Below are 24,530 nucleotides of genomic sequence, written 5' to 3'. Positions count from 1 at the left end.
CCATTAAAATAAAATGTATGTGTGTTGATCAATAGCTCCCATTGTTGGTTGTGTTAGTCTGAAATACTATATCATGAGAAGTAACAGGGGGCTAGATGGGTGGGTAAGCTTCTTTGACATCAATTCTTGACAAAGACAACTGGCATAATGGTAGAAATTCTGCTAAGCCATGAAAAAGTGTAGAAGGTAGTAGCAAAGAAAGGTGTATTTCTTGGAGGAGAAGCTCACTCTGTTTCTGGATTCCTGCTCCTTCCTGTAATGCCTAGAGACTTTACATCCCAGAAGAGCTGGATACGTGTGCATTTCCGTAATCTCTGAGAGCACCTACTGACAGGCATTCTTCTCACACAAAGCTTACGGTGTTATGCTTGCAGAACCATTTCATGGGAACACAGCACAGCTGCTGGACAACAGAAGTGACTGTAACAATCACCCTTTCATAGCGACTCGGTTTTGTGGTCTAGCAATCATTTACCTCAGGTTCAGGAAGTTTGTGCCTTCCTTCTGGCACATCCCTTTACCACAACCTGTTGGAACTGATATGCAGCAAGGAACAGTAACAAGCCTGGTCAGGGGGAGGCTTTTCCAAGAAAGATCTGCATTCTTTTGCAGATCACAGGCTGAATACAAATTGACAGTGTTACCAAGAAAAGGCCCTAAAGATGTCCAAGCCAATGTCATCTTGGGGTGCATAAGTTGGAACAGAGCCTGCAAGGCACATGAAGTGATGTCTCCGTTCTGCACAGCACTGATAACGCTGCTGCTGCTGCAGTAGCCTCACCTACTGCCTTTGGCCTGGGGTGCAGCATTTCAGGGAAAAGGCTGATCAGCTGGGAAGTGCCCAAAAGAGAGCAGTGAGAAGAATCGGAGGTTTCGTGAATGCAGTGTATTGTAATGTGCTGTTCAGCATAAAGAAGAGGCTGGGGATGATCTTGACCATAAAAAGCTCTTGTAGGAAAGAAAAAAACCAAAACACTTGCTCTCCCTTCCTTTGCCAAGCATATTCCCCAGTTCTGTTGTAGGTAGAAGAAAAAGTAGTGGCCTTCAACTGTGCCAAGGGGGGATGATAGGTAAGTGAAAAAGATGCTGTAGTTGTTGTGGTAGGCACTTTTCTTGAGACTGCTACAACCACCTTGGACAAGTATGCTGGGAATGATGCAGGCCTGTGGTGCTGTTTCAGAGCAGAGATGCTGACCTCTCCTGAGGTCAGTGCTGTCCCTCATTTGGCTCAATCTGTAATAGTGCAGCAGGTACCTGAGATGCATTAGTGTGCATTAAGTAGCTTGAAGTCCCTTTACTAATTTGGGAGTCATGACTTGGGGAGTCTAAGTACCCAGTCTGAATGTGTGCAGATCTCTTGAATATCTTGTGAGTGAGCTGAGACGACAAAGTGTTTCCTCTGTCTTAATGTGCTGCACCTGGGAGTTGATAGCCTATCTCCTCATAATATTCATCTCCACAGTTGACACTTTTTGGTGAGATGATGTTCTTGAACATGTTCCAAAGAAAGAAGGAAGCAGTGCATGTGAAACATGCTAAAATAAGTGTGATAATAAAATAAGCACCTGGGCTGGTCACATCGGTGGCACAGTGTTGTAGAACAAACCCTGTCTTGTCTGGTTATCTTCTGTTTTCTCATTTTTGAGTTCAGTGTTCAGTCCTTGAAACAATGGCTTGTTTTGTACTAATGGAATTTAACTCTGCTCAGAAGGAGTTATGTGCTTTATATGATCAAGGAGGAAGCCGCTGATGCTTCCATACTGTCCAAATACTTTGAAAATTGTAGTTAATATTCTGTCTGCAAAAAGAAATTCTATTTGGAGGACAATCATTGCTCTTTAAGAATGGCTTTCAAAATGACTAAATTTCACTGAAGGAAGTAGCCTTTATTTCTAGGCAGAATGTCCTTACTCATAGTTCTTTCCTCCCAGCTTCCGTGCTTGGCCTAATTTGACTGGGGTGTGATTGCCACTCATGTAAAATAATTCCTGTGAATTAGGAACTAAAGCAGAAGTTTGCTCTTTCCCACAGCCAGGGTGCTACCTATGCAGGCAGCAAGGTGTACAGACATTGAGAGGGTTGCTCTGAGGGCTCTTGAGGCTCTGATCTGTAGAGTGGAGAAAATCACATTTCCAGATCTAATGGCACTTCTAGGAAAGTAATTGACAGAGCCAGGCACAGAACTTGGAAACAGGTTCAGTTCACATTGAGCTGTTTAATCTTTTCCCCTCTGATGCCAGTTAATGAAGATTTGTAATATGTCTTGTTTTAAAACATACTGCTGTGTCAATTTTCCTTGCTTGGAAGAATTCGAAGTTGGTCTATCCTCCTCAGAAACAGGCTTATTTTGGCTCTTCATCACACCCCTCACAGACTTTTCTTCCTACTTGTGAAAAAGGCATCTTTGGTTCTTTCCTTTGTAACACACTGGTTCTGCATGTCCAGTCTGGGTCCTGAGGTGCTGCCTCGTGAAACTGAATTCTCCATAGTGCCACTGGCAAAGAAAGAAAAATAAGCGAAGGCAACACATCTGAAGTAATAGAATACTAAATCTTGAGCTGTGGAGTCATGGTGCTCCTGCCTGTCATTCTGAAGCATCATGGTTGTCTCATTAGACTGCACCACAAACATTCATGGATATTGAGTGTGTCGCCCCTCAGAGAGCAGTAATGAGCTAAAAATCAGTGTTTCAAGAGACCTCGTTTGAGTTGAATATTTTGGCCATGAGCAACATAGACGTCCTTTTCTGAAATCTATGTATTTTAACATGCTAGTGATTCTTTCTACTTTCTGTAATTTTCTCCCTGATATTAGGTATGGATAAATCCATGTAATACTGCAATGTGTTTCATTACAGCAGGAAGTAATAGTTCAGAGGATTCTCTGGAAACAAGGCCCTTGCACTGTGTGTTGTAGTGCTTAGTAATGGCTCTTGCTGCCTAACCTTGATAAAGTTATCTTCATGTTGGGGTTGGGGCAACTGGTTAATAGCTGATAGAACAAGTGATGTCTGGGGTGATTAATCGTGCTGGAAGGAAATGATACCATAAAGGTTCACTTATGAAATGCCACGCCTGACCTGTTGGCAGCCACAGTGCTGCAGTCCTTTCTCCCTGCCATTCTGAAATGACTTTTGTCATTTGGTTAAAAAATTGGTGGGATGACTAGGCTCATTCCTTGTCACCCTGCTTTCCCTACAAGGATGCTGGCATCGTTTGTACCGGTGGGCTGTGAAACGCTGCCTGCTGCAGCAATATGGTGTGTTTTAGTGAGTCCAGCAGTGACCACTTGAACCCAACTGGGTATGTGTGTTTTAAGGAGAAACTTGGTTATTTCCTTGTAGTTAAAATACAAGCCACAGAGATGAATGTCAATACAGAGCACTGTTGTTCTTTAGCTCTGTCTGCATGTCATGCAGCTGCGTGTAGATGCTGCTTTGTTCAGGAACATGCTGTTCCTTTGATTACAAAATCTCCTCTCAGTTTTGGGGAATTTACAGGCTGAGGTTCCAGCCCCCTCTGCCTGCTGTCACTGGAGTCTGGTACCAGTGCAGATGGGCTCTCCTTGCTGCTGTTTGAAGGATGAGAGGGTGGCAGGGGTAATGGTGAGGGACTTTCACCCAAGTTCATCAGTATGTTTGGCTTTGTAGCAAAGGCTGTAATTGCCTGGAGCTGTTTGGGGTGACAAGCCAGCTGAAGAGTGTGAGGACAGCCAGATAGACCCAAACCCAGCTATCCAGCACCTGAAGGGATAGTTATAGCAGATGCCTAGGGAAAGTATGAAGCACAGACCAAATGTGTTCACCTTCCTCTTGGCAGACCCTCTTCTGTCAGTCACTTTTAGAGACTTCGGTGGCAGCAGTTGTGTCCATGGTACCACATTTAGTAGCCACAGATGAATCTGCTCCACATAAACCTTTTAATGCATTTTTGAGCTCCCTTTCATTTCCGCCATCACAGGAACATTGGGAGGTTATTGGAGTTTGTTGGAAGTTCTCTAGTTTGGCTGTGAGTAGAAACATAAGCAAATACAAAGTTGCATTTGCTGTGTTGGGGGGAGGGTTGTTGGGTTTTTGTTTTAGTGTGTTTGTTTGTTTGTTAAGCCTGTAAAGGAATAGGTATTACTTATTTTTAAATGTATGTGTGGGTATTCATTTTACAAAAACACCCTGGCTCTTGACTAACTAAAAAGAAAAAAAATTCAGTCAAGTTGTCTTGCAAAGTTCAGATGTCAAAAGTTCTTCCCCAAAAAGAGAACACTTTCCTGCTAAAAATAAAAAAAGCTTCTAGAAGAGGGAGAAGGAACTAAGATTTGCTCCAGTTTAGATGGCATCTTCTAACTGAACATAGTGCCTGGTAATCTGTTACTTGAAACCAGCAGTGGAGGGGTTTGTGAAACCCAGAAGCCCCTTGTAGCTGAAGAGAGAAGAGTGTCCAGATCCTGGTTTGCTGCCTGATGAGGTCAAGTGCTAACACAGCAGAGGGACACTCTCAGAAAGCGCAGCACTGTATTAGTACTGCGATAGTAACAGAATCCCCGGCTTTTCTAGCATTTATGCCAAATGTGCAATTCATTTTTTTAAAAAAATCTGCACCTAACTTTCATCTCATATTGAAAGCATTGAGTTTTTCTGGTCTTCCTGTTGATTTTTTCAGTTAGCATCACCTTTCTCTGGTCTAAAGTATGACTTTAAGAGTTGCTTCAACTCCGCATTCTTTCACCCTGTTGTCTAAAATGGATTTTCTTTGCCAGTCAGTCTTTAAGCACAGATGTGCATGCACTCAGCCCAGACTGATGATTTTAGAGTTGCTGTGCTGTGTGGAACAGGTATACCCTGATAATGTGTTGAGTCATGGTGTTTCCAGCATGTGTGGCTTTAACGTGTCCTCTGAGATAGTCTGGGTAAACTGTGTTATCAGAGACTGTACAAGGCACCCTGGCATGATAGAGCTGTGTGTGAAGCTCAGCATTCAGATACACTTTGCTAGTTGGAGGGGTGGGAAGAGAAGGATAGAGGGAGCTTGTTCTGAGGTTGCCTGTGGTGCCGCTCTTGTTTTGGTGACAAAGAAGGAGCTTAATTCACTGGAGCTGTCAATCCAGTAGTTTTCAGGCCTTGAAAGAAAACTCCTGTAAAACTGTGTGTAAGAGGGAAGAAAGGGAGAAAGAAACTTAGCAAGACTTCTATTTTGATGAAAGATTGATGATATAAAAATCCCCCCACAATTGTAGTTGCTGACCTCTGCACTGTATCTAGTAGAAAAGGGGAAAGCATAAGAGTAAAAGGGAAGTATTATTGCAGGCATATTGGCTTGGAGCACTGTGTGCTGGGGAAAAAGTATGTGATGATAGAATTGAACAGCACCCTTTGTCCCTCAATGGAAGTTTTCTTTTTCAGAACTGCCACCTTTTAAAGCTTGTTTAATCTGTTGAGAAAAATAGTTTGTGCTACACCCTTAGTTGTTACTGGTTGCATGAACTGCAAGTGGGAACTGGAGTCTATAGGAGGAGAAAAGATCCATTTGTAAGTGAACAAGCACTAGATGGAGTGATGTTTTTTAACTGTGTGGCTTGATGTTTTGGTGTAACCTTTCCTTCAGCCTCAAGAAACAGGTTAAAGTCCAGGGACTGATTTGTCCAGCTTGAAGTGAATTTTGAAAAGAGTAGGTCTTTTTATGATGTTTTTCCTGAACCAAAATTTTAACACTCTTCAAATAGAAAGTAGCGGCTTGCTACTAGATAGGGGATTGAAACTCCGTTTTGTTTTTCTTTCTCTTTCTAATGCTATTTTAGGCTCTCGGTTTGCAGCAGCTGGGAGGATGTGTGCTTCAAATTTTGGTTTCTGGTTTTTTGGGTTTTTTTCTATGTTTCAGTAGACTGAAAAATCTTTGGTCATAGGCCTCCACCAGTCCAAATTGCTTTTGTTTGGGGCTAACTTAGTTTCAAGAACTCTCTAGCTAGTTTGCTTTCTGATTCCTTTTTTGGTGCAATGTGACTAGCTTTACTCTTTATGTATGCAATGGGGCATTGATCTTCATCACTTTCGTTGCTTACTAGTGATGGATTGCCCATTTTCAACCAGTACTGCACCTCAAGGTGGAGCAAGGTGGATAAGAACTAGCTTTTTTCAGTAAAAAAGGATCTTGCTATTGTCTGATCTAAATGTAATTTAAAGGCTCTCTTAGATATCTTTAGGTATCTGACAGATTATCATTGCTCTTGGGTATTGTAATTAAACCACATGGATCTTTAGCATATAGCTCATGTCTCCCTGAGAAGGCTCTGGGGAGTAGAGAAGACTTTGCTTGATTGATGCTGGTCAGCTGCTGTGTTTTAATTGTGAATATTTCTAAGAGACTGGTGGGATGCGAGTGCTCATTTGAGTCAAATAGGAGTGGAGTCCACAATGAGAGTGTGAGGAATGAGAAGTGATTCAATGAGAAAGGCATAGGGTCATTGGGGAGTGCTGTCATTTTCTCTATGTAAAAAGCTCAAGTACATAGCAGAGAACTATGGTTGCAGCAGACTGTCGCTTCCAGGTGTGCTGTGCTGACTACCAGCTCTTGCAGTAAAAGTCTTTCCTCACTTTTGTGCTACTGTGTTCAGTGGTTTCCTGATCAGTGAAGGGCTGCATCTTGGATCACAATAGGTATTGTTTGGGTGGGAGTTGGCACAATATTTTTGTACTGTGATTTGATCCCTACTTTGTCTTGAATAATCTATCAAAATGTAATGCTTAATCCTTTTCCTTTTTGGCAGGTTTTCCTTTAGTATTTTTGCAGTAGTAATGAAACAGTGTAGCTCTGCTTGGAAGAGAATCACTGGAGAAAAACAGTATTTTAGGATGTTTCTTTTGTGTGTTTGGCTATAGAACAGAAAGAACAGCCAGAGGCAGAGCAGGTTAGACCTTCAGTCTGACCCACCATGTCTGTTCATATGTTAACAAATAACTTCCTCGATTTTCCCCAGTTCCTAGTTTCTCCTGTTTGTCATTGTGAAAAAGCACTGTAGAAAGAGATATTGGGCAGTTTCTTCAAATAGGGAAATGCGTTTCTAAAATCACAGAACATGGTTAGAACATTTACTATAGCTGGTGTATGTTTTTAAAGTCACTTTGGTATCAGCAGACTGTGGAAAAGCATGTTTCTTCCCTGCCCCCTATCCCAAATTACACCAACTGCAATTAGGAGGCCTTAATTAAAATGCTTGGTTCGTAGCTTGGGCAAGACTTTGGAAGCAAAGTAATTTATTCTAAGACAGCTTTACCAAAGGTTTCTTCTGGTGCAAAGCTGTTTCCTGATGTGTAAGATCAAGATCTCTAAATCTTGTTCCTTAGACAAATTAGATGGGGGACAAGTTCTTTGTGCAAGTGCTTATTTCCGAAAAAGGAATCCTTGCATATGATTAGGCTGAGATTCAGAAAAGCTCTTATTTTTAAGGTGTTGAGTTTCTTTGACCTTGGTGGCAACTGATCATATTTGCAGATCTTGGCCTAATCCAGCTCCATGTGAAGCTATTAGGAATCTCTGTATTTGGATTCCTTCAGAGCTGGATATTCTGAACTGGTGTTCAGATGGTTTTTTTTTAAATTGAAAGCCTGAGATACTTGGAATGGAATGGAAATTGAATTTGTTCATGCTGGCACAAGTTTGATGGCAAACCTGCATCACCACATGGATTTCTTTCACTGGCTTGTTCTTGCCTTATTGTACCATAGCTACTGACAGCAGGCACTTAAAAGGTGTCATGGCTTGATAACAATTGATGGCCAAGAATCAAAAACGTGGTAGGTAGTAATTAAAACATGGCACCATGATGCCACTGAAAGTATGCTAAATATCTACTTGACCAAGGGCAATGTATGGTAGTGTAATTTGAAATTTGTTTTTGTAGGACCAAGTATAGTATTTGAGTTTCCTGTTACTTGTTAGTGCTGTTGTCACCTTCTCTTATGCTGACTGGTATGTGGGTGTGAAAGCTCCCTGGCAGAATAGACTTTTAGCACACTTGCTTCTGGTGGTGAAACCTGAAACACAAAATGTTTGTTTCTGAAAATGTGCATGGTCCATATGAAATCTCCCAGTTCTCTCTCCCTTTAACCACAAGTTGCCAGTTGTCTAGTGCTGATCCAGGCAGAATGGAGCAGCCTAGCAGTGCTGTTAATATTACAGTAAAAGGCTTGTGCTGGAGAACGTTTCTGGTTTAATATTTTTTGGTCTTTGATACAGTAATGTCTGTGCTGGGCTGTTTTCAGTGGCTGCTTTGGCTTTGAGAAGATAATTGTTGGAGCCTTTCTATGAGCAGGGATGAAGGTTTTCTTTCAATAAAACTTGACTGCTTTTTGCTAAATAAAAACTATTAAAAGGTTAACTTTTTCTCTTTCTTTGTATGTCTTTGAAAATCTTTCCTTGGCATTTTTCCTCTTCTCCAGCACTTCAGGAAATTAAATTATTTATTTAAAATGCCTGTTGTCTGTATTGGATGCTTTCAGGAACTTACAGAATACAGGAGGTATTTCTGCAAGGCCAATCCCAAAAAACCTGAGAGATGGCTTTTCCCTGCTGCACTGTAAATGTACAGTTTGACTGTGAGAGTTTTTTGAAGCATGCTGCCCAGACAGCTTTGAAATATAAGCAAATTGCTAGGTGTATGTAGATGAGCTGGGAACAACTGAAATGTGTTTAAATCTTGATGTTTTCCATGTATTCCCTAAGATGGGGGTTGTAGAGGGAGTTTCCAGGTCAAGGAATACTCTCCTGTCCAAGAGACTGAAGACCCTTGAATTAGACCTAGGCCTGGCAGTCAAAATAGAGTTGGCTTTTGGCTTGGTAGTAGGCTTCACTGTAACACAAGTAAATGAGTGAATTTTCTAATATTCTTTTTCTGCCTGTCTGAAATAATACAGACCTGTTTGAGTGCTGGTCAGTGGCTGTGCATTGTTCATAGATCATCAGATCTCAAAGAGGAGCCCATGTATGTATTACTTTATCTGGTTATTTTTCAGCAGGTCTTGGTACAAATTTAGCTATTCCAACACATGGTTCAAAATTAAAAATTACAGTTGTTAAAATTTGTCTCCTCCTCATTGATGATTTCTAAAAAGAAATATCATTAGACCTAGTTGTTGAGGATGCCAAGATGTTTTAGCAAATTTAGTTCACTCAACTGCTGTTCTCTTTCAGATTTATTTAACTTATGAATGTTTTCAGTTCATATGCAGAGTAAGCTACTCAGTTTTTGCCAAGCTTCATCTTCTTGCATTGACTTTCCTAACTTGGTAACTTTAATTTGTGGTGAAAATAAAACTGATTTGAAAAGCACAGAGGCAAGAAGGAGTCAATCCTTGTACCAGTCAAGTGTAGAAGAGGCAGTGATAATGATCAGGATTGTTTTCTTGCTTACATTTTGCTATACTTCTTGTGTGGCTGCCTGAGTTCCAGGAAGGCCCTTGTAATTCTGTAGAGCAAGTAGCTGCAAGTGCACATGAAACCTGCACAGGAAAATGAAAACTCTGGAAGCTGCAAATAAATTTGAGCTTGAACATAAACCTGCTGAGGCTAATCAGAAGGTTTCCTAACGTAGGAAATTTGGGGGGAAAAAAAATACCCCAAAATAGGAATCTCTTTTTTTTTTTTCTTATAGCAGCTTATTTATGAAGGTGCTGTATAACTTATCTAGCTGTGAACTAAAAAAAAAAAAGAGAGAGAGAAAAATAATGACTTCTCAGAAGTGATTCGTTTTCTTTCACATCTGTATTTTGTTTACTGGGACTGGCTCTTCAGGAAGTCTGCACTCCTCTGTATTTATTCTACGCAGTTTTACTTGTATTAAACATCTGAAAGGCTCAAATGCTTGGCTGCTTGAGGGTTGTATCAGCCATGGTAACAGCTTGGTTTTGTCATGCTTATTTAAAAATTAAGAGATCAGGTATGGTCTGCAGTCTTTTTTTCTAAAAGAAGCTGCTGTTCACCATTGTACCAAGAAATTGTTTTTTTCCTTCTAAATGAGGCCTGGATCTCCTAGGAGATTTGAAGACTTCATAGTTATTTTCTGAAATACAGGATTATTTGATGCATCTTCTGAAATGATGTTTGAGAAATAGCACTATACCTTTTTCCAGTGAGCAGCAAGCAGCACACCACAGTGTTTCAGTTTTCCCTTACAGGTGAAGCTGTAGTTGTGTGAATCTCTGGCCTCAGATCCCATCCTAACAGTGAAAGTGGAGTAGTGTAATCTAAACAATCTCAAGTGGAAAAAAGGGGGCAGTTACTTTGCTTCAGAAGGAGGTTAGTATTTTAAGGTGAACTCTTGTATGTCGGTTGTCTCAGTCACAGGACTGAAAACCGTATGCCTGCAGACCACGGTGTGTTCAGGTAATCTCTGGGTATGTCAAGTTTTCAAGGAGTACTCTCATGAGAAAGAATAAAATGCTATACCAGAATGAAACCTTTACAGACTACAAGGCCCTGTGTTTCCTATCCTGGCTTTTCAAGTGGACAGCTGTGAGCCACATCTAGGAAAGAACATGGATATGGCAGTCAGAGTGGGCTGCCTGCTGTAATGCTCTGAGCTGGTCTGAGCACCCTTCCTGACCCAATACAAGGGTCATGCATGGACTTAAGTTGTGATACTGTTTCTAATTCTTACAAAGAAAGTTCATGTTGTAGAGTTGTCCTGGTGTGAGACTATTTTCTTTTTACTGTGATACCATGTGGATTATTACGGACAAGCACTGAATTCTGAAACTGCATGCTTGCATCAGGGAAAGGAGATCCTTACTGTGTATGTTCTTATTTTATACTCAGACTGGCAGTGTGCCATAGATTTCCCATGCTGTTAATCTGTTGGAAAGTGCATTTCTGGTCTCTCTCCCTTGCTTCTCTAAGTTGTTTTTGTTTTTTTTTTGTCATTTGTTGGGTTTTTGTGGGGTTTTGTTTGGGATTTTGTTGTGCTTTTCAAGGAGAAGATTTAAATGTGGTCTTTTTCCTTTCGGCTTTGTAAATCCTTTAGAAGAATTTCAGTATGGTCCCGCTTGTGTTGAAGAAATTATGTAACACAAAGCTGTGACTGGGTGCCAGGGAAGTTTAAGTTAGGCATTAGGAAGAAATTCTTCACAGAAAGGGTGATTAAATACTGCAGTGGGCTGCCCAGGGAGGTGGTGAAGTCATCATCCCTGGAGGTCTTTAAGGAAATATCAGACGTGGCACTTGTTACCGTGGTTTAATTGACATGGTGCTCTTCAGTCATAGGTTGGACTTGATCCAGAGGTCTTCTCCAACCGAATTGATGCTGTGATTCTGTGTGTGATTTGTCAATTCTGCATCTGTGTGGTAAGTGGTAAAGGGCTGCTAGAGTAGTTTCCGTTCTGGATGGAGTACTTGGTGATGGTACTGGCCAACTGTCCAGCTAATCCAGCTGTTGTCTTGAGCATATGAACAGAAGTGGTGAAATTCAGGATCATTGTTGGTGTACAGGTATTATTTTATGGCAACGTCCAAAATGCTCACTGATGTTCAAAACTTGCTGCTGGTTGCTTTGACTGTGAAAGATATGATGGTCCCTAGCAGGTGTGCTTCTCTTTCCCCCAAGACTGCCATGCTGTGGAGGATGGAAAGGACAGCACCACAGCTACCACTTGTCTTGTCTCACTGCTGTGAGAGAGCAGCAGGGATGGTTGCAGTATTGCAGTGCCCTCCCAGGCAAGGCTGTCTTTGCTGCAAAGGCTGAGGACTCTTTAAGCGGCTGTCTTTGGGTCCCAGAATGCACAGGCCACGTTCAGAGTTTCTGATAACAGAAAATGAAGGCAGTGGGTACTGCAGGAGGAACATGGGAGAACTCAAGAGGATCCTTCCTTTAGTGTGGAGTATAGGATAGATGGACCTTTGGAGGGAGATGCAGACATAGCCAGGGTAGCTGTTGAGCCTGTGGAAGCAACTAGGGGAAGCCTTGGTGATCCAAGTGAGAGCAGTGAGGTGGCTGAGAGAGTAAACAGCACTATCAGTAAAAGTCAGGGACAGCATGAGAGACAGAGGTTACAGTCCTAGCCTCCTGTCCCTGAAATGAGTTTTGATTGAGGCACTGATGGGACTCAGTGTGTCCTCCTCAGAGCCTGCAGTTTTAAAACGCATTTAATGTAAAACTTCTCCACTGAAAAACTGAATTCTAACTTCAGCTCTTTAAAAATGCCTTTTTGTCTGGGTTTATAGAAGAAATACAACTTCCATTATGTGTTTGAAGTGTCTATAATGACAAGCTTCATATCCGGAGCTTCTGTTGCCTGTGTTTTCTGAACATGTTCATCATCAGTGAAGGTGTTTGGTAATTGACAGCATAAGCATGCCCTGCCTACTTACACTACTAGAATGGTGCAGGGCCAGTGATGTTTGGCTTGGTGCCATTAAATTACAGCACAAGAATTGTATGGCTGTGGGTAAATAGAGACATTAGATCTTGAGCAAGCCTAGTGCCAAGGCAGGGGTAAACTTTCAGGAAGGAATTAAAAGAAACTTGCTCTTTGGTGTTAATGTTCTCTTGTGTATGAGCAGAGGGAGAAATTTAATGGCAGGTGTAACACACAGGTTATCTTTGGAATCATCTGTAAGCAGTTTACTATAAGATAGGATGCAAGACTTTGTGGGGCAGGGCCTTAGTTATAGTGGCATATTTTACAGAGAATTATGTGAAAAAGAGAAATATTCCTGCTTTTAACAATATTAAAATTCTGTTTTGCTCTCACATAAGGGTTTATTCATTCTTTCTCAATTCATAGCCTTAAATGGCCAAAAATGCAGTTTTACATTTTTTTCTTTCATTTCTTAACTGTTAGTCTGTAGACATGTTTTTTCACTAGTGATGTGAGTAGAGAAGTTAATTTTCACCAGGAAAAGTCTTCTGTAGAAAGTCTAGGTGTGAATTTACTAGGATTTTTCTAAGGAGAACACCACAATGTGAAAAGAATGGAATCATAATTAAATGATCTTTTGCCTTTCAAGTGTCACTTCTGACTGAGTATGCTGAAGACAAACAGGGACATAAATGAAGCTGTAGTGTACCTCTGCAAGCAGGGTCTGTGGTTTAAAAGTGCCCTGGAGCACTTGGCTGCTGTTGTAAACTCCACTGGAAATTAGTAATCAGTATTTTAGGTATTATGTCTGACCAATATGTAGGTCAGTGCTTTTGCTGGTTCAGAATATAATACTTTAGACTGGAACTGGTCTTCTCTTAAAGCCAGGCCTTGAGATAAGGTTCTGCTGCAGTATCCAGGCTGGCTGTGGTGCTGTTGGACTGCCCTGGTGGGCTGTTGTCAGCTGTGCTGGCTGCTCTGCAGCCTTCCAGCTCTGGGAGCAGGCTGTGGGATGGGGGATGTTTGGCTGCTGTCTGCCTTGGGACAGTGGTGGGAGACACGCAGGCCAGGCTAGAGGAAGATGTTTTATGCAACATGGATGTTGCATATATGGATGCTATAATTCAGATGGGTGGGGAAATGCAGGTGTTCAAATAATTCTTGCAAAAATATAAGTAACCTGGCAATTTTTAAAATTTTATCTGGGAACTAGAGAAGATAATTAGGGGTGATGTAGTGTTTGAGATGTGGGGGAGTAGTCCAAATAATATGACAGTATACAGTTGCTTAAGTGCAACTTTTTCAAGGTTTTGATTCTCATTTTTTTAACAATCATGACATTATTATGGTCAACTGGGATGATTTTGAAGAGGAATGTTTTTGCTAAATTGGATTAGCATTTGCCCTTAATTAAGGTGATGCCTGTTTATTTGGCACCTTGGAGTGTGTGCTGACCAAGCACAAAACCCTGCCAGTCCATCTAGGCAGATAATACCCACCCAGCACAAGAGTGAAGTCAGCAGGGCTGAGCAACTGCGTGCAAGGGGGTTACGTAAAGCTGGGTGTGGAGCAGCCTCCTTTGCTGTGAAACACAGCTGACTGCATGGGTCTGATGTGCAAAGAGCTGTGAAAACATGCTGCCAGGGAAAAGGACTTTATGGGATAAGAAATCCTGCTGTTGCAGATAGATGTGCTAGTGCAGTGTAGAAGCAGGCAGTTGTTCAAGGATTTTCTTTTGTCCTCACAAACAAGAATTCATGAAAATATTCTGAACAATTTTTTTTTATTTACTAAGCAACTGAGAGGTAAATGTGTACGTTCGCAAATTTTAGTAGTATAATATAGTTTAGTCATTTTAATTAACTGTTATGTGGTAACTTAACATAACAGTAACAGCAAATGGGATGAACAAAAGTCATATTATTTATAATTCAAAGTTCTAAGACATTCAGAATTTTTGACGTAATTTGAAGCTGTTATTTAATGCAGGTTTTTTCTTATGTATAATTTTTCAAGTTCTTATATATATTTTGGAATTACAACAGTTTGAAAGTTGTAATAAGTCCTTTTCCTTTATGTTGATTGCATGTCCAGTTAACCTGTGATTCTGGCAGTGTCTTTGAGCTGATCCTGTATATAAAACAGTGTTGAATGTGAAAGCCCTAAAGAGACAACATGGGGTGCAGTAGTGTGCATCCAGTAATGAGCAATGTGGAAATCAGTCTGAAGCAGCAGAGGAATGGGCAACTTCTCCTTGCCTTGTGTTGTGCAGTCACCTATAGGCTTGAAATCCCAGTGCGTGGTACAACAGCATCTCCACAGTGCTTATCTCTTGTGTCTACACACAAAAAAGTGAGCAAGAGAAAATTACTACACTTGTTCAAGGGAGATTTGTTGTGTGGTCGTGTGTAATCAAACATGTAATCAACTACTTGTATTTTTCCTTCTAATTAGTTGCTGCCAGTTACTGGGATTGAAGGGTGAGTTTCAGGGTGAAGATGAACAAATCCCAGAGGAAAACAACCAGTTGCTACTGTGCCTTTATGTGACTGCCTCTCCAAATCCCTCTCAAAAGCTGGATCAGCTGTTTATATGTCCACCCTCTTAGTGATGACAATGGTAATTTGGTAGATTAGAATAGAGATGCAGTTTTTCCTTTTCTGTAAAAGGAATTTATGCTATCTTTTAAAGTCATCGGCATGTTGTGATCACAGCAGTCTTGTAACCAGGAGGGGCAGGTACCAGAGAATCTAAATAAGTCCATAAAGGGAAGCAAATGTAAAAGATTCATCTGAACTGTTGGGCTAAGGCTTTTTTTCTGAGAGGGAGAGAAGTAGGGTATGAGTAACAGAACTCAGGTACAAAGTAGGATTTAGCTTGTTGAGGCAGCTTCTAGAAAATCTGAGGAGGCCCAAGAAATTTTCTGTCTCTCCCAGTTATGCGGTGTAGCAGACCTCCCAGCAGATCTGAATCTGGGCTAAAGCAGAGTCTGGTTAGAAAATGTAATACCATTTGGGGGGTTGTATATCAGCTCCTGCGTGCCCTGGCCAAATTTGGGAAAGTTGTCACCTCAAAACACATGTGTTCTGTCACTGATGGAAACGATGGGTGTAACAGCTGCTGTCTAGGCTAAGTCAAGAAAAAAAAACAAGGCCAGGATTAATTAGAGGGCCCTCTGTATCCCAGTGAGAGAGGAGCAGCAATGTGCCGTGGAAGGTCAGGGGTGTGGGAGACAGCAAGGCACGTGCTGTGAGTGTTGGATCAAGGCTGAGCTCTGAAGGGACCTCTTGGGTGAGTGTCATGCCTGCAGAAGGGCTGAAGCTGATCAGAAGAAGAATGTTTGGTTCACAGAGGTGGGATGCTCTAAATTTCTTGCAAGGAAACAGGGTTTGCATTGAACTTCTGTCTTTATCATTCACTTCACCTTTCAGACAGATGTAGGTTTTTCTAATAGCTTGGATTAAAAACCAGGCAATATTTGTGGTTTATGATTTATCAGAGGGTTGGGTTTTTTCCTCATACTGCACTGTTAACAATCCACTGAAGCAAACAAGAAAATGAGTGTTCTGGCAAACCTATACATATGCTATTGCTTAAAGCAAGAACCCTATGGACTGGAAGAAATAGGGAAAATTTTGATCTTTCTCTAACAGCAAACTTCAATGTAATGTAAAGTAGATAAAATGCCTGATAAAATAGATGTATTTGTAGCACATACATAGACGTGCTTCTCTGAAGTGGTCTAATCACCATGATGGAATTTTCACCAGCTAGGGTGGAGATCTCTTGAAGATATTGTTTTGTCTTTTCAGGTGCAGAAACTATGGTAAACAAGGGAGACTTTTCATCTCACAGTCTAATCTCTGGTCCAACTTCAAGTTTGTACTTTCTGACCTTGGCTGATCCTGTGCATAACAATCCTATGCCTATTCCTGCCCAAAGCTTTTGGTGTATTTCTGTGAATCTTCGTGGTTTATGTTGCCTTCATATTAACAAGTTGGCAGTGGTATCTTATTCTGTATGTTGGATTTCCAACTCCTCAAACTGCAGCCCTATCCAATGAGATCAACGAAGAGAACTGTGTTCTCTTACCTGAGAGTTTTTGCTCAGGGTGTGTGTTGGATTTTTCTAATTTATTCTTTTTGATCCCTACCTCAATTTTCACATCAGGTATTAAAATTATTCTGTCTGCTTTATAATAAAGAACATTTATTTACTTTCTGTGTCTCCATTTAAATACTTTTTACTGTGAGGACCATACTTAAATATTGCATGTTGCAGAAATTTTATTTCATTGCCAGGATCATGTTCAGTTTGTGTAGACCATGAAGAAAATTCCCTACAGCACCGTCAAATACTCTGTCCTGTTACTTCTCAGGGAAGTTGGCCACATGTCAATAAATGGAATATTTTCAAACTTGTTGGAAGGCAAGCTTTCATTTTATTGTGAACCTGTCTAGTGAGGCTTCCAGATAAAGTAAAATCATTTTTGTTGATCTATGTTGATATAAAATTGAGCAGAAGAATCAGTTACAGTGGAGGAAAATTCCTGTTATTGGTATTGGCATCTGCATCTGTTCAAATGGAGAAAAGCAATTCAATTCACATTTCTTTAATTTGTACAATGTATTTTCTGCTGAACATCTTTTTCCTCTCCAATACAGTACCAGACTGTACAAGTGCATTTCTCAGATTCTAAGTGCTTGTCTCTTTTCCATTGCCATGGTTTATACAGCGTTTTGAGAAGCTGCATGGTGAAATAAAGGTGAAATCTAGTTTCAGATGATACTGAACTGGTTTTTACCAGCATTTTATTTGGGGCTTAATCAGCCAGTTCTCTTTAAAATAACAGCTATTCATAAGTGTCCCAAAATAAAGGCTGAAGTTTGAAATGCGTCTCGAACAAAAAGAGGAGCTGATTGGATGAGTTATGTGAGCCTGAACTGATACCTAGTTTGAAGGGAAAAGCTTTCTAGGAATGCTCAACCTTTGCATGGATGTCCTTTTAACCTGATTTTTATTTGTGCCTGTGCATTTATCTGGCCACAGTAACTTCCCTGCATAGGCTCCTGTTATTGACTATGTGAATCTATGGGTGATTCCAGTTCTATAGAGGAAAATTTGTTCCTTGCATATGCAAACAGTGGTCACTTGGTGAGTGTAAAGGACAAGAAATCACAAGGGGTCTCAAAGGTAGTGAAACTTCAGGGAAGCTTGGTGACTAACTTGTACAGTGCCAAAACACAATCCCTTATGGAAAGGAAAAAAGGACTTGCAATCAGATTTCTTCAATAAACAGACATGCTAACTTTCTCTTGTATAATGAGGTTTTGCACAAAGAAAAAAGCCCCAGATGCCTGTATATCTTAGTTGAACCCTGCCTGGAGATGAATAAACTAATTTTTGTGTGGCATGTTGCTGAACTTAAATACGTCTGTAATTTCTGCCAAAAAAAATGCCCAATCTCTTTTAGAGATCCAAGAAATGAAAAAATTTTTGCATATTGCGCATTTCTTATGCATGTCTCAGTGGGTGTCTGGCCTCTATAAAAACTCCCCAAAGCATTATTCAAGGCTGTTTGCCAAAGTCTTGCAAAGTTGCAGAGGATATACAGCCTTTGGTTTCAGAGTTAGTAGATTAAAAGCCATTTCTGGATGAAAGCTGGCTGGGCAGACATGCCTTTCTCTCTGTACCCCTTGGCTTTAGCAGAGTGGAGGTGTACATTTGTTTTCCCTTGTGGTGTGCAGGAGATCTCCAGAACCTGCAGTGCTGGCCTGGGGCCTGGCAGAGTCTCGTCTCCCTGGTCATACTGAACTGTTGGTCTTTGTGCAGTGAGGATGAGAGCAGCTGAAGCTTCTTCTCAGAACATCAAGGCACATCTCCAGTTCACAGATAAAGATGTCATGTGGGACAGTGTCAAATGCTTTGCACAAGTCCAGGTTGATGGCATCAGTTGCTCTTCCTTTAGCCACGAAATTTGGCAGACACAATTTGCTAGGTGTCTTCAATCACCTCTGTATTTTCCAAGTGTCTTAGTAAGTTTCTAGGAGGATCTGTTCCATGATCTTGTTGGGAAATCCCCTGTGTGAATCAGGGATTGTGAATGTGAGGCTATTCCTATCCGTCTACACAGACAGGGCCTCCTCTGCTTGGTCTCTCTGGTCCGGTGGCCTGGGTCACCTGTCCTGACCCCTAAGCTCTCAGTGTGCTCCTCATCTGTTCCCAGGCAGAGATCCTTCACTCCAGCTGGTCGCTGATATATTAGAGGGTGACTCCCTTGCCTATCCTTCTTAAACAGCTGATGTCATCCATTCCAACTCCCCTCCCACCATGTTCATATGTTTCTAGAAACCTCTAATAGCTTTTGCAGCAAGAATTTTTCATATATAAAGATGAATACCATGTCTGTTCCTGGAAGGGATATTGTCTTCTGCCTCGTGAAGAAAGTTCTTCTGCTGCCTCTTCTCAGGTCCCTTTGAGCCATCACTGGTGTCTCATGACCTTAGAAAGACTTCTGAAGGGATGGTCATGTGTTTGCTTTCTGCATATTAAGGGTCGTATTAACATTGGGGTGACTGGGGTCATGGGGAGACAAAGGGAGCCGGGAGCAGAGAGGACGTGTGTGCTCTGCAGCGCTTAAGGAAGCAAGCAGTTTATTGAAGCCAAAGGATGATGCCAGAGCCATTTAGCTTGCAGATTTGAAGGACTCTGACCTTTGGGAAATTAATGTCTTGTAATGGAAGATACAGTTCCAAAACAGCTTGGTTTGAAGGTGGTTTTTAATAAGGTTATAAAGAGATCACGTGGTGTGGCTGCTTGCCATGGCTGGGAACTGGATCTGATAATGTCTGGTGGAGTAAGCCTATGGCTAGAGGCTGAACTCTGCCCAATTGCTTATAATTGTCACCAGGTAGTAAATCCATCTCTGAATGTCTGGTAGGATGAATAACTCATTGCCTTTAATAATTTTTCTGTGCAGCTGTTAATCGTTCCTTCTTCCCACTGATGATTTTTCAGGGTTTTTTTTCTCTCAAAAGACTGTGGTTAAAGGTTTTCTGTCCTTGCTGGGAAAGTAGCAAGTAGAGACTCCCAGAACCCCGGGTCACTAGTTCCAAGAAAAGAGTCTGGCAGAGCTCAGCAGCACTGATCCATCTTAAATGCCTAGTTTAAAAAGAAAACAGATTCTTTTGAGTTTGTGTTCACTGGCTTTATGGTTTTTATAACTTGGGATACACAGATCTTATTTCCACACACTGGGGTTTTTTAGTGCTGAAATTAGTAGCCCTGTAATGTTTTATTAAACAGACTGAAACTTTGTCTTAATATTTAGTGATTGAAAGCAGTTTATTTCCTGTAGTTACTGCTTGCAATGCCTGTTTTCTTTCTTTCTTTCATGGCTTTTTCTTCGCTTCTGCTTGAATGTCTGAAGCATTGCTGTTGGATGCTTCACTTTGTCATTGCTCTTTCAGGATAAGGGGTTGGTGGGTTTCCAGCTGTGTCTTTGCTGTGAAAGGCTGGTGAATGTTTGTGGGTGTTGTAGGGGGAATTCGTGGCACTGCAGGTGAATACCAGAGCGATGCTCCTGCTGCTCTACCAAGATCCTCTCATATTTTTTAGTCCCTTTCAGGGCACTTTGTTCTGACACAGCACTCTTAAGACTCATTTTTATGGCAGTAAATGGGATGATATAATGCTTTGAACATGTGGACAACATCAGATGTTCTACCAAATGTCATGTGTCAATGGAGTGGTGGTGTGAGCATCACTTATGCTGTTGCAGCGTCTTATGTATGAGGGCTCCTGTTACTTGGACTATTCCCTGTTTATATAAACAAGGAAGAAATGCACAAGTGTGGCTGCCTTCTGTGGGCTTTTAGCCTACTTGAGAGGTCTTCCATGATAGCCCAAAGTCTTGGGTTTTTTTTCAGCCCACCTAAAGAGCACTAAGAGTTTGAAGTGAAATATTTTCTCTCCTGTACTACATTACCTGTACCTACCAGACTGTAAAAGTGCACTCTATTGCCATTCTCCTTTGGATCTATGATGCTTTATAGACTGAGGAAATCGAGAACTCCCTCCCCCAAATGTCAACTTTTGATCCATTTCAGACATAAAACTTTCTAGAATATAGATTAGTGGGGAAAAGTTTGCTAAAAGGTCAGTATAGTTGGATACAAATTGGTAAAAATAACTAATTAATTGCCTGCTTGATAATCTGTGTGCACAAAACCAAAACACAAAGGTCCCCCTGTTACAGCTGAGTCCTGCCATGTTTCAGATGCCCCCAGGTAATGTCCACGTGCACTGATGGCTGTGGCTGTGAGCCAGAGCCCAGGACAGCGAGCGCCCCAATATCGGAGTTGCTGCTTGGTCGCTTGGTAGACAATAAGGGGAAATCCATCAGCGATGAAAAATAATAAAAGCAAGGATGGTCACGAATGTTTAATAAAAAATATGCAGAGTATTCTGCTGATGGAAAAGTTAAGGCAATTGAGCTGAGCTTGCCTTTATGCCAGGAGGGGAAATGGGCTATCCACAAGGTTGTGGCTATCCAGTATTGGCTGGTTTTCAGTGTGGTGGAAAGTCTCAGTGGCTGCAGGTTTTTGCTCTGATCCATTAATATTTATAAGCTCCCTTTGATGCCAGTGTATTGCTTTCCTGTGAAAATGCTTTTTAAAAATATTAAAGCAATACATTATTATTATTATTGTTATTGTTATTATTAGCTGTTTCTTTACATGGGAAATTTTCAAAGTGATATCTGAGAAAGTTAACTTCATTGCATGTACAATGGAAAGATTGCCTTTTACTTTTGAAATTGTAAATTCCTTTCGGCATTTTTCAATCCGTCACTCAGACCATACAGCAAAAACAATTTGCTTAATTTAACCATGACTATGATATAAACTTGATAGTCATTTTTTCTCTTTCAACTGTCATTCACTATGATGTTCATATCCTAGATGCTGTGGGGAGTTAGATCAAACTATTTACTTTGAGTGTTAAAAAAAACCCCAATCCCAACCCCAAAAGCCATCTATTCCACATAGTTTGAGGCTGTGGTAAAGCATCAATTTCAAGACATTGATTATTGTGTAACTGGATATTGAATTCTTTAAATCCATACATCATTCCAACTTAAACATGAAGTCAACTAGCATGGTAATTAGTTGCTATTGCATACAGGGAGGTTTGCATTATCCAGCAGAGTTGTTCACTGGTTTCAGGTATATAAGTTGTTTTGGGCTTTTGGGTTTTATTTGGTATTGCAGGCTAATGCAGCAGTTACTTAAATGTTTCTGTTTTTCTTGTAAGTGTTGCAGTGTGTAGATGATTTTTGAAATTAAATGTATTTTAAAATTAGTGACCTCTGGGAATGTAATTTAGAACTGACCATTTTTCAAATGCCTGTTCAATGAAAGTAGACAGATGCAGTCTCTCTTTGACACAGCTAAGTTGCCTCTTTGGAGGCAGGAGGGAAATACAGCTAATAATGACCTTTCTTTCCTCCTCAGAAAGAGGGTTTTGTCAGGAGGCAGCTAGGCAAGCTGGGAATGGGAGCCCTTCCCCTGGTAGGCAGTGGCTCACTTTCAGTCTGCATGGAAAGTCATGGACAGCACCATGAGAGACACAAGACTAGTGATCAGTACACCAGGTGAAATAGTCATCCCATCCTGTCCTGTCAGTCATGCCCTGCCTGTCCTGTGCTAAAGAAGCAGCCCAAAAGAATGTACACAGGAGTTGTGGGATGTATTTTTCTTACTGGCTTTTTAAAGCATAATAGGAAGAAGTGGTAACTGCTCCATGGCTCTGTCAAATTCCCAGCACAGTTTATTCAGCAACTGTCTTGTCTCCATTGTGTATTCTGCACAGGCAAACCCTTGTTGGGGAATTATGGCCCTCAGTCTGCTTGGTTCTCTCTGTTTACTCTTTTTTTTGAAGGTCCTAGAGTTTCTTGTGCATTGGATCAGCTTTCTTTCCATGCCTGACCCTAAGCCCTTTCCCAGGTGACGTAAGGCAGTTTGTGTGGTTAGATGGTATTGCATGCTTGGTTGCATAAGAGATGTCTTGCTGCCCTGAGCCTGCAGCTGCGACCTGAAAAGCTGCGAGGCTGAAAAGCCTGGAGTCACTGGCTTAGGAAATCTTCTGGGCAGAGAATCAGCTAATAACAAAACTGAGGTGCACGGTGGCTTGACATCCTGGTTGTTTGGATACTTCTTGTTTTTAAAATAGCTTATTTTCAAATGATGATATTTTAGTAGAGGATTTTTTTTTCAAATCAACTAGTTCTCAAAATGCTTCTATGGTTTCTTTTCCCCTGGGTTTAAGTAGAAAAAGTTCTCCTATTTCAGGTAACAGAAAGGACATCCTGCTCCCCTCTGAAAAGGGGAAGACCAGCCTGCAAGCCAGCCTTGGTAATTGCTTCCTTCTTCCTGTACCTTTTTAAGCATGTGTGGCATTATACCTAAGAGCAGGCACCCCTTCTCTCCCTGCCTGTGTGCTGTTCTGGCTTCTTCCCTTCTGCTGGGACAGTGCAGTTGGTTTCAGTAAGTCCCAGAAAATTTGCGAAGTTCGTTTAAGGAGGGGATTACAGAAACCCTCAGGACTGATCCTCTCTCAAATGGGTTTGGCACCCAGCTCACGAATATTTATCTTCCTCAAAGTCGTATAAAGCTTATTCAGCGTGTATGTAGGCACAAGAAGAAATGCCCATTTGCCATCAGCCACTGTCCTTCCAGGAGCTCTGCTGCAGTTTTGACTGAAGCCTGGTGTATTTCCATGGTAGTTCTGAGTTGTTCTGTTTACTCCAGGGCAGACACAGCAAAAATGTTTGATTATTTTAAGTTTTAGCTTACAATACTTGGAATGCTTCTGAGTAGTCTGCTGCCTTAATTCACGAAACAGCATTCCCCACGTAATTTTTCCCATTTTTCCTACTTACTTCTGTGAAAATCATGGTTTCAACAATTTGGCTATTAACTCTTTCTCCCCAAGATTCATATTTTCTTCTCACCACAGAGTTGGAACCTATGAAGCCAGCCTCAAGTGATGATCTACAGTAGTGCTTCCCACACCATAGTGGCAGTATGTTAATCATCCACTACTTACAGTTACTGTTATCTGCAAGAGGGCTTTGAAATTCTTTGCAAGAGGTGCTTGGTTTCATTTTCTCTTTTATATCCTTGCTGAGCTCTCTCGACAGGCTCTCTCCTCTGTCTGTGCATTGAATGCTGCTTCTAGGCCAGAGAGACTCCAGACTGGTAAAGTGGAAGAGGGGGCAATTTGTGTCATAGATGCTGATTGATCACCCATCCCTTTGGGCATCTTTGTAATGGCCTCCCAAAAGAAAGACCTACTGTCTTGGGTGGAAAACTGGAGGAGCCATTGTGTATTCAGCAGTGTGCAGTGTTTGTGACTATGGACAACAACACAGGCACTCTTAGATAGAAAAGCACTGAGGGCAGAGTTAGGCGGTCCTGTTCTATGACCTCCCCAAAAAAAGGGGCTTTGATTTTCACATATGGGGCTAGTGGGAACAAGGAAGTGAGATTCCTGTCTTGTGCTTGCTGAGGCTTTTCATTTTTAAGTGAAATTTCCTATGACTTCAAAGTGAGAAGATTCTAACTTACTTAAATAGCCTACGTGTATTGAAAGGAGGGCACGGAGCAGGAATGGCTGGGCTTTGTGCCAGGGGTTCAGTTCTGCTCTCAAGACTAGTGTAGAAATGGTTTGTTTTGCTTGATAACTTGTCAGAGGCAGTGACTGAGCATTGTCTGACTGCATGTACCTGAATCTCAATTATCATACTAGCAGAATAGACAACTGTCTCTACAGATCTTCCTAAGCTGGCTCTACCAATTGCAGTTCTCAGCATTTTGGTATATAATTCATAGGCCTCTCCAGTCTCCCATCCCTGGCAATTCAGGTTCACTGGAAAGAGTCTCCATATGGTCAGAGGCTTGGGCCTTTCTAATAAACCCCTAGTATTTGAACTGTGCTCTGGAAGGAATCAGACTGACTGCAAGTCTTTGAACTGAAGTCCAGGGTAGCATCCTGTGTACCAAGATGATGGGGGTAGAATAAGGCTGTAAATAAGAGATAAATGGCTGCAAGGTGCTGTGTTCATTCTCCCTGGCATTTATATGTGTATCCTTTGTTGAAAACAGGAGATCTATCAAGCATGCAGAAT

General features: G+C 41.3%; 1 protein-coding gene across 3 annotated transcripts in view; it reads left to right on the top strand.

Annotated features, from left to right (window-relative positions):
* ITPK1 (inositol-tetrakisphosphate 1-kinase) overlaps positions 1–24,530 on the top strand; it is a 139,557-nt gene that overhangs the window by 6,285 nt on the left and 108,742 nt on the right. The gene's annotated exons all lie outside the window — the stretch shown is intronic.

This window comes from Prinia subflava, chromosome 5 (genome assembly GCF_021018805.1).
Source record: "Prinia subflava isolate CZ2003 ecotype Zambia chromosome 5, Cam_Psub_1.2, whole genome shotgun sequence".
Taxonomy (NCBI): domain Eukaryota; kingdom Metazoa; phylum Chordata; class Aves; order Passeriformes; family Cisticolidae; genus Prinia; species Prinia subflava.
Note: the sequence above shows the minus strand (reverse complement) of the source record. Positions and strands in the feature narration are given on the sequence as shown.